Source organism: Apium graveolens, chromosome 6 (genome assembly GCF_009905375.1).
Source record: "Apium graveolens cultivar Ventura chromosome 6, ASM990537v1, whole genome shotgun sequence".
NCBI classification, from domain to species: Eukaryota; Viridiplantae; Streptophyta; class Magnoliopsida; order Apiales; family Apiaceae; genus Apium; species Apium graveolens.
In genome coordinates, this window is record NC_133652.1 from 198148850 (window position 1) to 198162390 (window position 13541).

The window sequence follows — 13541 nt, forward strand, 5'->3', positions numbered from 1 at the left end:
AAAAGTAGATGGTCTGATCTACAATAGATCTACCTCTGCAGCTATAGCAGCTACAATATCATCGGGAAGACGCGGGACGCTTCCCACGCGCTTGCGCTGGGTCTGCTGGAGTCTGGCCATCTTTCCTAACTGTTGTTGTGTGATGAAGAAATAAAGCAAGAGTGAGCCTTACAGCTCGCAAGATAATATAAAGTGATAACAATAATATAAGTATCTTAATGGATACTTACTAGAATCTTTTATCATGTGTAAGATAATTACTTACTAGATATAAGTAAAAATAAGGGATGAAGTTACCAAATACTTCACTACACTTATATCATTTATAAAGCTACTTGAACTACCACTGTTCAAAGTATAATGAGCTTTCAACAGTTCATCACATAGATGAGACTACAAGACAAGATTTGAATAGATTAAATCTTTGAAATATTATTAAAGGAAATGAAGTTATGATATACTTCATTAAGTTCTGATATATATATATATCCACATATACATCTTCTTTATACATTTCCTGAAAACCTCTGTCATGTAAAGTATGAACAGAGTTTGAAACATCCAATGAATTTTGGAAAGGAAAAGAATTTTGGCATAAACCAGATATCTCGCTGATCAGGCAAAGATACCAATAAGTAACCTTTTCTACTAGTAGATGGATGAATTCCCCACTGGTCATCACCCTGGTCGCAATAGGACCTTATGCTGGACTGCCACTCAGCCACTTATGCATTTGATGGACTCCCACTGAGCCACTTACACTATTATGGACGCCCACTGAGCCCATGTTGCTTATGCCGACTCAATAGATGGACTTACTTCCCGAACGTTGGGTAAGTAATCAATTCATTTACCAAAACTGCAACATTGTTGCGAATATAAAATACACCATAGAGCCGGATCCCTCAGGTTTTGAGCGAGTATTTAAATCCCCTTAAAAAGGAAGATCTTAAATATAAAAATGAGTTTTGGGATCCGCTCTAACTTTTAAAAATCATTTTGAAGACTCGAAAATACTTTAAAGAGTGTTTGGAGTAATGCTGATTTAATGAAGTAAATCAGTCCTAATATTTTTAGAAAATGTCTGAATATTATTATTTAAATAATATTCTTATAAAGATAATCCTTATAAAAATAATCGAAGTAGAAGTATTAAAACTTATACTTGAAATGGATATTAAATAACCAAAGATATACTTATATGAAAGTACTATCTTTATTTGAATAATCAAAAATAAGTTTGATTATCGACACCTTATTCTTTAATAAATAAAGAATATATTTCAGCAAATAATCGGAGTCATAGATCCTCAAATAAATATTCAAATAATATTCATTAAATAATATAAACTGAGTCATAAGCCCTCGAATGAATATTCAAATAATAAAATAAAAGGAGTCATAAGTCCTCGAATGAATATTCAAAATAATAGTCATTTAATAAAATAAAGAAGTCATAAGCCCTCGAATGAATATTCAAAATAATATTCAATAATAAAATAAAGTTATCGAATAAACCTTATTCGATTAATAGTTTTGAAAACTATAACCATGTATATATATATATAAATATATATATATAAAATCTACTCGGGATCCTCGACTCCCGGTTTTAAAAAATGTTTTCACCTTTGGGTCCCTATACTAAGGGTATATGCAAATTACCGCTATCCTCTAGCATAGGTATTATCAACTGAACCAACAGATATATATATGGCAAGAATACGAAACAGGCATGCATATGTACCATATAACATGCTACAATATATCGCAACATTTGCTAATTAACCAACATGCATCTACTGCAAGATAATGCATATACATATATACATCACAACAACAGTATAACGGGTAGAAAACTTGCCTGAGCGACTTGGGGTGATAAAAGGCTCGGGACGAGTCTGGTAACCTATAAACAACAAGTAAGTTGGAATTAAACCAAAGTCACTTGTAAATCTATACTCTAACTAACTTAGACTCTAACGCTTGTTTTGCGCTTATTAATTCTCTTAAGTCACTCGGGTACCCTCGGCTCCACCATTTTTAATATTTTAACCTTTACGAGTTTTAAGGTGATTCCTTCGCGAGTGTCTTACCAACTGCCTAACACACTTACCATAAATGTTTCATACATTAATTAACCCTTTTTGGTCTTTAACCTATTTTCAAAGTAAGGCAAGGGGAAAAGTTTCGTTCGCGAAACGCCGTTACTTGAAACGGTCGTTTCTCCTAAACCGTGCATCGGAATCGAACGAACTACATATCAAAACGAAGATCGTAACACGAGCTATCTAGACATGGAAATGGTCATAATCTAGAAGGGGGTTCTCGGGTCCTAATGTTATGCACAAAAACAGTCTAAAGAAAATCGGACGTTACGACGGCTATGTTTACGCGATTTCCCAATTTTAAACCATTCAAAACCAACCACAATTCAACCTCAAATCAAACACACAACCAACATCCATCCTTATCACATCATAACAGCCCCAATCAATTCAATTCCAACATTTATACTTATGCCTAAGCTTAACTTTAACTATACTTAAGTTCTTTTAATCAAAACAACAAGATTTACCATTCCATTTCAATACCACTTCAACCCAAACTCTAAACCACAAACATTAAGCTACAATATCACCATAATAATCAAAATCATCTTATTAAACATAGGAATCTAGGGTTTGGAGATGATATACCTTCCTTGAAGTGGTGGGAGGAGCTAGGAAGCCTTAAGAAGCTTTGAGAAGTCTTAGGAATGCTTGGATCTTAAAGGAAAACAAGAAAAATTTCAAGTTAAAAACTTGAAAACACTATTCATTGTCTTCTTCATTGATTTAATGAAGAAGATTGAGAAAGAATTGATGGCTTAAACTCATGATATAGCCCTAACTATGCATAAGGATGATTAGGGAATTAACTCACCAATTTAGGAAGCTTGGATCTTTTATTTTGAAATTTCTTGCCTTTAAAATGTCAAAAAGCCGAGAGCAATGAAGAACAATGCCTTGGTTTCTTTTTTTTGATTTTGATGAAGAATGAATTATTTGGCTTGGTTGATTTGGTTTTGTTTTGTTTTTGGTTAATTACCAATTTAACCTTGATTTTGTGTGGTTAAAAATCCACCACATCTCCTTCCTTCCCATGTCATGCCTATGTCATGTTGTGATGTCATCTTTCCCTCCTTGTCCTCTTCTCATTGGTTGGGTGACATCACTCTCTCTAATCCCTTTGATTAACTTCCTAATTGTTTGCCTAATGACCGCTGATCTGTTATACAGTTCGCTTAACTTTCGTTTTCGTTTATCGTTTGAAGGATCATACCCGGGATCTTATTACTTAGGTTCCCTTAACCTTTCTCAATACATTATATTCCTTTTTATGATCCTCTATTATAATCCTTTACTTTAAATCCTTTTTATCTTGCTACCTTATACTCAATTCTCTCCGTATCTAGTGTATTTCCGGGAAAAACCAAAGTGTTCGGAATTGGATTCTGGCGATCTTTACATACACTCATATACCATATAGAGTACTAATAAAATCTCAGAATATCCATAATAGAACCCCTACATAGTGTGGCATGAAAAGTTTTCTCATTAAGCTAAAACACTATTCACAAGGGTTACAAAAAGTTCAAAATTTTGGGGGTTATTACAAGAGTGGTAGCGGGACACAATCCTGTAGCACAATAACGGAGTCAACCGTTCCCTTGAGTTACGATGAAAAGAAGAAGCGAGTCCCCGACATGAACTCTTCTTTTTCTATACAATAATACCAATAATGAAAAGCACGTGATGAGTAAAGTATGAAGTTCGCCCTACCAATCATCAAAATTGGGAATGCTATTGGCTTGGGCTTTAATAGCAAGAAAAGGTTGTTTCAAGCACCTTAGTCAACTAGAACAAATTAGAGAAAACACTGCCCTCTGACTTACGCCAGTCCTCACTTTCTTTCTTTATTTCAAAACTGGGCTCCGGACCCGGATAACTACTATTACTTTTGCCATACCTTGTATGAGCTTTACCTCTTGCTAGCAAGTAATCCCAAGCAACTAGCCCTGCCTCGGTTCCACCCCTATAAGCAAGAAAGCTCTCCCAGAAGACTTCTCTGGTCCAAGATTCTGACGGGAATTCTACTGTATCTTATCTTGTTTTCCAGGGCTTTGTAGAAAAGACATTCTATGGCTAATCTTTAGCGTTATATCGCGATTATGGGACCCCAGAGGTAGAAACACCTATGGTGGCCTCCCAATAGAGCTTTTTCTATGGCCTTTTCCGATGCCTCGTTCTATAATTGCTAGTTACTGTAGAAGGTAGTACCGTCTGGCAGCGTGACTTTGATGCACTGCTCATCAGTATTCAGTTTCTTCATAGAGAATACATACTATGAGACCCCTTATAGAGTAAGACAGGCCAATCTCTATAGCTAGGACTAAGAAAATTGTGTTCTATTATTGAATAGAGTTCTACCATATATAGACTCTAGAGTGTGGTACACTGTTTACTATATCTAGGTTGTAGGGCAACCTGGAGCTGAGTTAGTCACTTCAGGTTTCAAAAATGATTCCAAGTCCATTTAGAGGTGTCCCTCTCATTATGGATGCCCAATACCAGAAAGGTACAGAGGAAGTTTCTTTCATCCTTCCTCTCCAGAAATGGGTTAGTATAGTATACTAGGACCACAGGGTGGTGGCCTCATAGTACACCAACGTGCCGGTGTTACTATGCAAAATTCAAGCTATTCACTCTGTAAAAAAGAATCTTCTCCCATGATCTGGAAAAACTTATTGCGTTCTGCTGGGTTCTATAAACCATCAAATACAACTTGGATTGAACTTTCACATGATTATTTACCTCGTATCGGGAATGATGATCGAGAAAAGGTCATTCAATTCTGGGCTTCGTTTTACGAGGATGCTATCAACAAATGTGAGATCACAGGTCTAAATGAATGCATTCCTATGAAGAATGATTTTTTGTATAAACAGTCCGTATTCAAATGTCTGGAAGATGGACGGGGTATGAATCTTAGTGATTCTGAATTACATGATATTCAAGAATTCATCGAGATGTCTACTTTTAAATTTGATGAAGAGTCAATGTATAAAACTGTTCCTAACGTAATCACATATATGATTAAGAAAGGTGAACAGTCTTCTACTCCTGGTCTTAGGAGTGCAATGGATTTTCTACAATCTAGTAGAAAGCTCTCTAAGGCTGATAAAGAAGCATTAAACATCTTTCAAAGCTATACTTTGGAAGTATTATTAATCCATGTCTTAAGCACATTGTTTAATGCAGTAGAATCAGATTCTGTTATTCGTCTGTCTACTCTAGTAGATCGTTTAGATACTGTTGTTCGTTCACATATCACTTTATTGATGAGACGCAAACATCAGAGAGAATGGTCTCCATTTGTGCCTGAACAAACCAGCTCACCTAAATCTAAAACCAGCGATGATGCTACTAAAACGAAAAAAAAAAAGCTAAAAGGCCCAGCAGAAGTTATCACTTCGGCACTGAATTAGTTTCTTTTGTGCAAAAAAGGGACTTGATAGAAGTCTCGCATATTGGGAATATTGAAGATGAACCTATTCGTAAGAAAGACGGTGATTTCTATGTTGCTAAACACCAGAACGTGCACTGTAAATTTCTCGTCTCTGATTTGCCTATCAGGTTTAGTTTACCTATGGTCTGCAAACTTGAAAATTGGCGAAGCGTTGTCCCTAAGGAGGAAAGGCGAGATCCTAAGTATCTATCAGATATAGGGGGTGGTTACTTATGTAATTTAACTGCTGATGTAGATGAGCGTTACCGCTTGTTGAGTTCTCATAACATAGATCATTTTTATCTAGAATTAAATGAGAATTATGATCTATTATGTAATATAATGAATAAACTACAAAATCAACCATTTAAAGTAAATAGCATTTTCTTGAAATATATTCGAGATAATGAGTCTATATTGGTAGAGAATGGTTTACTCCTGCCTTCATTTCTATCTAAATTAAAATTAAAGGATATATATGAGATCTTTAAGAATAAGTATTATTCATATAAATTCCAAAAAGGTGTACGCCTTTCAACCTTATTCAAAGAATTGAGTCGACTCATTCAGCGTGCCTGCTATGAGCAATACATATTGAAATTAGCTATAGCCTACGATGGATACCATTTTTATCTTCCTGCTTTTCTGGATTTTCGAGGCCGAATCTATCGCAGCGGTATTTTACATTTCCACGAACGTGATCTAGCCAGAAGCCTGGTCGTCTTTGCGGACGACGCTTTTAGTTTAGAAGCCCTAGAAGGTAGTGATCCCATAGTTTCTTTTATCGAAGCAACATCCTTCCATTATAAGGGGTTTCCAAATAACTGTGTTGGCCGCACGTGGTTTAAAGAGAATATCTTATCTATAGCTGATGATAATCATACTTTAATCGAAAGAGCTCGTGATGCTAAAAAACCATTACAGTTACTGTCATGTGTTGCTGCAATCAATGATTACGATGGCAAGGATAAATATGATTCCAAGAAATTATCAGAGATTATTTATTATCCCATAACCCAGGATGCCTCCGCGAGTGCTTATCAGCTAATGAGCTATTTTTTATTAGACAAAGTGCTAGCTTCGCAAACCAATCTTATAGCCCTCGATTAGAAGGAGGATTCCATCCATGATTTGTATGATTACCTTCTTGCGGATCTGCAAGCCTCTATAGTAAAAGATTATCCAAATGATTCACTCATTCTTTCTATAGGTCAGAAGCTGACGCGTAAGATAGTGAAGAATATATTCATGCCAATGATATATGGTAAAACCTTAATGAGCACTGCTACCTATCTGCAAGAGGCTTTACCACTAGATCTGGGCCAGCGCTCAAGAACAGTGTCAAAAGTGTTTTATGTATTCTTTGAAAAAAAATATAATAAGCTGTATTATTTGATGAATTTGATCAAAAATATTGGTTGGTTCTTGTCAGAAAGGGAGCTTGCCGTTTGCTATAAAGTACCGTTATTTACAACGATACAGGATTATCGGAAAACATCAGAGACTCATATATGGGTCCATGATATAAAATCGACTAAGAGGAGAAAAGTCACTCTATCAATACCATCTGCTAACCGGGATAGTAGAAAAATGATGACATCAACCTTTGTCAACTTCATTCATCAAAAGGATGTCATTCTCGCAATGAGTGTAGTCAAATACTTACACAAGTATCCTGCTCCTATCTACACTGTTCACGACAACTTTATATCAACAATAGCCTATAGTTGTTATTTACCGAAATTCTATATTGAAGCCTATAAGGAGATGGGTCCGCCTCTTATAATGATCAACGAGTTTATCTATATGAATTTATCAAACCCCCGTAACAAGAATCCGCCATTCGACAGAGTTATACCTTATGATGAACTCGAGTATCTCTTAAATAATTGCATTCCGTTGGATAAAAAGGGTAAAAAGAATACTTGGTCGAAGAAGAGAGATTCGATACTTACTAGCTATAACAACTATATAAATGAGGTATGCGCTCCTATCGATCAGGATACAACATATGAATCCAAATATGAGAATCATAGAAATAATTGGGATAGTTTCAAAAAAGAGCTTTCAGCTCGATATAGTTTACACTATTAGAATGTTAGTAAAAAAGAAGGCATACAAAAGGGTTAATACAACCCGTTCATACAGTTCTTCTACAAATAAAAGCAGCCAGTACTTTGATTATAGTCGCTTATATAATCGTATTCTTAATACAATATATTCGGCTCCACACCCGTTTTTGATTATAGCTGCACATGATATAGAGCCAGGATTTACCATTCAGGAAATGGACTTAATAACCCTTGCTGTTTTCGATCTTCTAGTTCGTTATGTCTTCTCATCGGTAGATAGTTATTGCAAATTCAATATGGTATTCACCATAGTTGATAAAGATAATAAGGAGATTACATATAATCTAGGGCAAGCAATACCATTGACTCCATCGGATGGTAGCGCATTGTTCTTTCCTTATAAGGATATATTTCGTTATATCTATAGGGAAGTTGTAAAAGTATTTGAGATATACGAGGATTTTTCCATTACCAATGTATCCCTGCGTGTCTTTCTAACTGGTCCAAATGTTGAAAAACATCTCTCAACTGATGAAGTCATAAAGGTAATTGATACCCTTTTTGAGGATCTTTCTCATGACTATGACTATGAGTATAAAGATGATGGTTATGTCAAACGGCTTCTTCTTTCTAAGGTTTTTAGCGACAAAGCTAGAAGAGATGTAAAACCTCATGTTGCTAAACCTATTGTTAATAAAAAACGTACTTATAGTAGCAATATATCTCAAATAGATTATTCAAATTCAAAAGGTATCACACCTTTTATGGTAGCCGATATTGAGACAATCCTTATTTCGGATGATAAGGGGTTGGAAATGCCGACTCCATACGCAGCAGCTTTACTGGTGGTTCTACCTGAAAAGGTGTTGGATAAAGCGGATATTATGACTTTCTATAGCGAGGGTTATATATACCAAAAAATGTATTCATCTTTCAAAGAAAGGAGTGATAAGATCCTATATGAGATGGTTAAACGGATTCATTTAGTAGTTAATAAACAGGTTAAGAACGCTCAGTCTATATACTTCCATAACTTATCACGATTCGATGGTATAATTTTGCTTAAGCACTTATTAAATCATCATCCATACTACGTATGTAAACCTCTGATTGGAAACCATCGAATTTACGAGATCAAAGTCTACAACAAGATGCAACATGTGGTGGATGAAAAGATGGTTGCTAAGAAAGGTGTTCTTTTATTCACCTTCAAAGATTCGTTAAATCTACTTCCTGGAAAACAGGCTACCCTAGCACATAACCTGTGTCCGGATCTTGGGGATAAATATGATATCAATCATGAGTAACTCAAAACTGTGAAAGATATCTCTCTTAGGGAAAAAGAATTGCTAGAGTATTTGAAGCAGGATGTTCTTGTACTTGGAGGAGTTATGAAAAAAGCTCAAGAGATCATCTTTAATCTCTATAATGTGAACATAAATACAGTCTTGACTGTATCATCCCTAGCTATGAGAATCTTTCGTATTAAATACTATGATGCTTCGTCTTTTCCAATCCACATCCCAAACGTGAATGAAGACAATTTCATCAGGAGAGGCTACTATGGAGGTCATGTTGATGTCTATAAATCATATGGTGAGAACTTATTCTACTATGATGTAAACTCTCTCTATCCCTATGTGATGCAAAAAGAACCAATGCCTGCTGGTAAACCAGTTTGGAATACAGATCTGAAGAATAAGGATTTAGGCACCCTCTATGGATTTATAGAGGCTTATGTGGAATGCCCGAATTCTCTAAATAAACCATTTCTACCTTATAGGGATTTGGATACTGGATCTCTACTTTTTCCAACAGGACACTTTGTAGGTGTATACTATAGCGAGGAGTTGAAATATGCCCGCACTTTGGGGTATAAGGTTTACCCTCTACGTGGTTATCTCTTTAAGAAGGCGGAAAGCCCTTTCAAGACCTTTGTCAACGATATATATAATAGCAGGTTAGAGGCTAAGAAAGATGGGAATGAAGGAATGTCTTATGTTTACAAAATCCTTATGAATTCTCTTTACGGCAGATTTGGTATCAATCAAAAAATGACTATTACCGAGATCTGCGATCAAGATCGTTACAATCAAATACTAAGAATGGATGCATTCATAAATGGGGACACACTGAATGAAGATACCCACGTAGTTAATTTCATTAAAGATTTATCAATAGATGGTTGGGAACCGCCTAAGAATGCTGCAGTCCAAATAGCAGCGGCTATTACAGCTTGTGCAAGGATCTATATGTATCCACATATATCAAGAGAAGACTGCTACTACACAGACACAGACTCTATCGTTCTTTGTAACCCACTCTCAGATGAGTGGATATCTTCTTCAGTCTTAGGTAAGTTTAAGCTAGAAGATCAAATAGATAGTGGGGTCTTTTTAGCGCCTAAATCTTATTGTTATATAACAATTGATGGTCAAGATGTAATTAAACACAAGGGTCCGGCAAAACAATTTGTTGACGTTAATTGGTTTAAAAACCAGCGTGCTAACATAAAAAACAAGCAAAGTATATCGTATTCTACTCCCTTTGGTGTTAATTGTAATAAACTTCAGGTAGTTAAGAAAACTACGAATCTTGCGATGAATGTGGAGCCTGGTGCCAAAAGGCAAGCGGTATACACTAAAAAGAATGTTTGGTTGGATACCAAACCCAAAAAAGTGGATGACTTAAAAGACTGCACAAATCAGGACTTGAAATACATTATCCAGATACTATTTAAAAATAACGATTCTAATGAAATCCTAAATACCACGCTTGAAACAATTCAGAGTGATGTTGACAGAGAATCTGATAGATCAGGCATTCATTCAGACGGCTACGGCAGTGAAAACTATGATAATAGCTCTGGTAATGATTCAGACTCTGGCAGTGACAATAAGAATGAAATCATACCTCCTATAGATGATAAAGAAGATGAGACTACTAACACTTCTGATAACCATTCTTCAACTAGCAGTGGATGGGATAAAGTTGTAAAAGAACTTAGAAGAGAAAGAGAAGAAAGAAAAAAAAGAGAAGCCACTGATTCAACTAGCACTTGTGAGCCTACTTCTACCTATGCGTCTACTGCAAATGATTACACTATAGCGCGAAAGGTAGATGATTATTTTCAACATGATACCTACGGAGAAAATGAATTGATTCAACACTATGTTATTAGAATGCAGAATAAAGATAGAGTAAAAGAGATCTGGGATCGCAAAGTAAAAGCAAAAAAAATGTTGAGCAAACTCAATTCAGACGATGTAGTAAACCCTAGAACAATCAATTATTGGAAAGATGAAATCAGGTGTGTAAACCAGGCCTATGCTATCTTCAAGACCCAGAAGGACATCAGGGAAGGTAAGACAACAGTAGAAGATATTACACTATCCAACTGGTATGCTGGGGATTATTCTATGGATATTCCTTATCCCTATGATCCAGACGTTAAGATACTTCTTGACAAATTCAAGGATAAAGAAAAAGCACAACACGTATGGCTATGGAAAGAAAAAACCCATATGGAGCTAAAAAGAGAAACAGAGAAGGGAAATAATGCTGACCTTAAACTTTTAATGTTATACAAATATCGTATAGCATGTGTCAAGGTCGCTTACTCTAAATACATGGATAGTCGACAAATGGATGGAGACGAAAGACCCGAATTTTTAGCCGACCTCCTACCTTCTTATGATAGCGTAGATTATGAGAGCAATGCCAGCTACTATGATAGTACTTCTTATCATGATTATGAGAGCAATGCCAGCTACTATGGTAGCACTTCTTATAGCATTTATGACAGTCTTAATAAGCCTACGGATGTGAAAGATGGAAACAATGATGTTGTAAGAACCTCGCTTGATCTGAGTGGTGATAGCAGCCATGACAGGCCTAATAGCTCAGGTGGCTCTTCAACAGCACAAGAAAGGCCAACCATTTCAGATATTGATCTGAGTGAAAGATGGAGTTCTAGTAGTGATTCAGAAAAGAATAGCTCATGTAGAGGCAAAGACCCAATCACCTGTTCTAATTCAAGCTATGACTCTGAATCTAATGCACCTGATGACTCAACAGATACGACTCATGGAGAGGCTAGTGAAGACAATAGCTCAGACTCAGGCTCAGGCAGCTCTGGGAGTGATGCTACTTCTGAAAGTACGCCGGAGGATGGAACCTCTCACACAATTCGAGCATCTTTCAGAACCTCGCTTGATCAGAGTGATAGCTCAGGCAGTAAAGACCCGGATCCAGGCAGTGACAATTCGAATTCAACAGATACGACAAAGATGCTCACACATAAGCGTATCAAAGACTTAGATGACCCATGACCGGATACATGAAAAGTCTCGCAAATAGGGAATGTGCAAGAATCGTAGATCGAACAGTCCCATTGAGTACATATCATTCATCTGCAAAGAAACTGGTCTTCTTTGTTCTGGTGGTCGACAATCAGCTCTTATGCGCAAACAGCTCTTTTTTGACTTACTTATAGCCCTACGGAAAGTGTTGTAGTTAGCTAAAGTGTAGCTAATGCAGAGCAGCAAGTGTAGCTAGGGGCTAAGGTGCTAAAGTTGCTATTGAAGCTAGGAGTTCTTGTTCCTGCTTGAGCGAGTAGTTCGGGGGAAATGTTGCTAAGAGCTCTGCTGTTTTAGCAGTTATTGTAGCTATTGTTGTTTGAACTAAGCAAGTGTAGCTAACCTCGCATTCTGTAGCTGAAAGCGCTATTCAATGTTGCAGTTGCTTCTAACTATTAGCTCTTTGTCCGGTAAGTTCTCTTTTAGTTGCTTGGATACGTAGTTAAAGCAGAAAAGCGATGTATAGCTTTAGAAGCATATACAGTATAGTAGCAAAGAAACCGTTGCTAGGATGCCAAGAGACTCTACGAGGCAATAAGGCGTGTTATATGCTTATAACAAGGTAGTTTACTTGCTGTTAATGTATCCGGTCTTACCCAACCAGCTTATGGCACTGTAGCAATTCAATTGACTTGAAAGAAATCCCTTAGCTTAGCGACATCCGAGGTCGAATGCTTTTCTGCTGTTCAAAGAAATGCTTACCAGGTCTGGGCTGGATCCCAATCCAATAGCCGCAATTAGTTCGGAAAGACAAATGCCAGTCTCGGGTCCTAGTAAGACTGACTTTGCAGCAGATTCCGTGGCATCGGACGCAGAGGCATAGGCACAGGTGGCATCGTGCGTAGGTAGAGGCGTAGGCACAACCCTATTCTATTAGTAGCCTTAAATGGGGCGGGGCATGAAGCTACAGGTTCTATTTGCGGTCGTGAGACAGAGGTCGGAGGCAACATGTTATATAGGCAGCCATGCATATTAATAGATCTTCTTCTTTCTTCTTCTTTTCTTTCTTGATAAAGAAAATCCATAGGTGCTGGAGCGAAAGCAGCTCGAACGAAGAGAAGAAGCTGCAACCATCAACGGCAAAAAAAAGACGTTGCTTGCGTTAGTGTTCGTAACGAATCCCTCGGGAGGGCATAGGAAAGCGACTACACCACCCTTGTTTGAGCTTATATCGAGCGTTCCCCACCACAGGTTTATCCTGCGATTTCTCTTTACTGAACCTGGCCAAAGGATTCGTTTTCCAATGTATATGTCAACGTTGACAAAGCTGTTTACGTAATAGGCTGCTGGCTAGAAACATAGGAATTTGGAATGTTGAGATGACTGGTTTATCGATACACTCGAGTAGACAACAAGCCCAACTTATTTAGCCTCTATCGCGCAAAAGGGACTCCTTTTCTTTATAGGTGTTATCGTTACATTCAAGCCTAAACCTAGGGTACAAGATCAAAAAGAATGCATTGGAACAGATCTGCAAATATCTCTTGACCTGTGGACCTGTCTCACGTGCAAAGAAACCGGAATTCATGAATAAGTCAAAAAGCACCTCGTATGTGAAATA

General features: G+C 37.0%; 2 pseudogenes; both read left to right on the top strand.

The window, feature by feature from the left end:
* Window positions 1-4726: 4726 nt before the first annotated feature.
* LOC141665671 (putative DNA-directed RNA polymerase) lies at window positions 4727-7644 on the top strand (annotated as a pseudogene).
* Window positions 7645-8386: 742 nt separating this feature from the next.
* On the top strand, window positions 8387-11953 carry LOC141665672 (DNA polymerase-like; annotated as a pseudogene).
* The last annotated feature ends 1588 nt before the right edge of the window (window positions 11954-13541 follow it).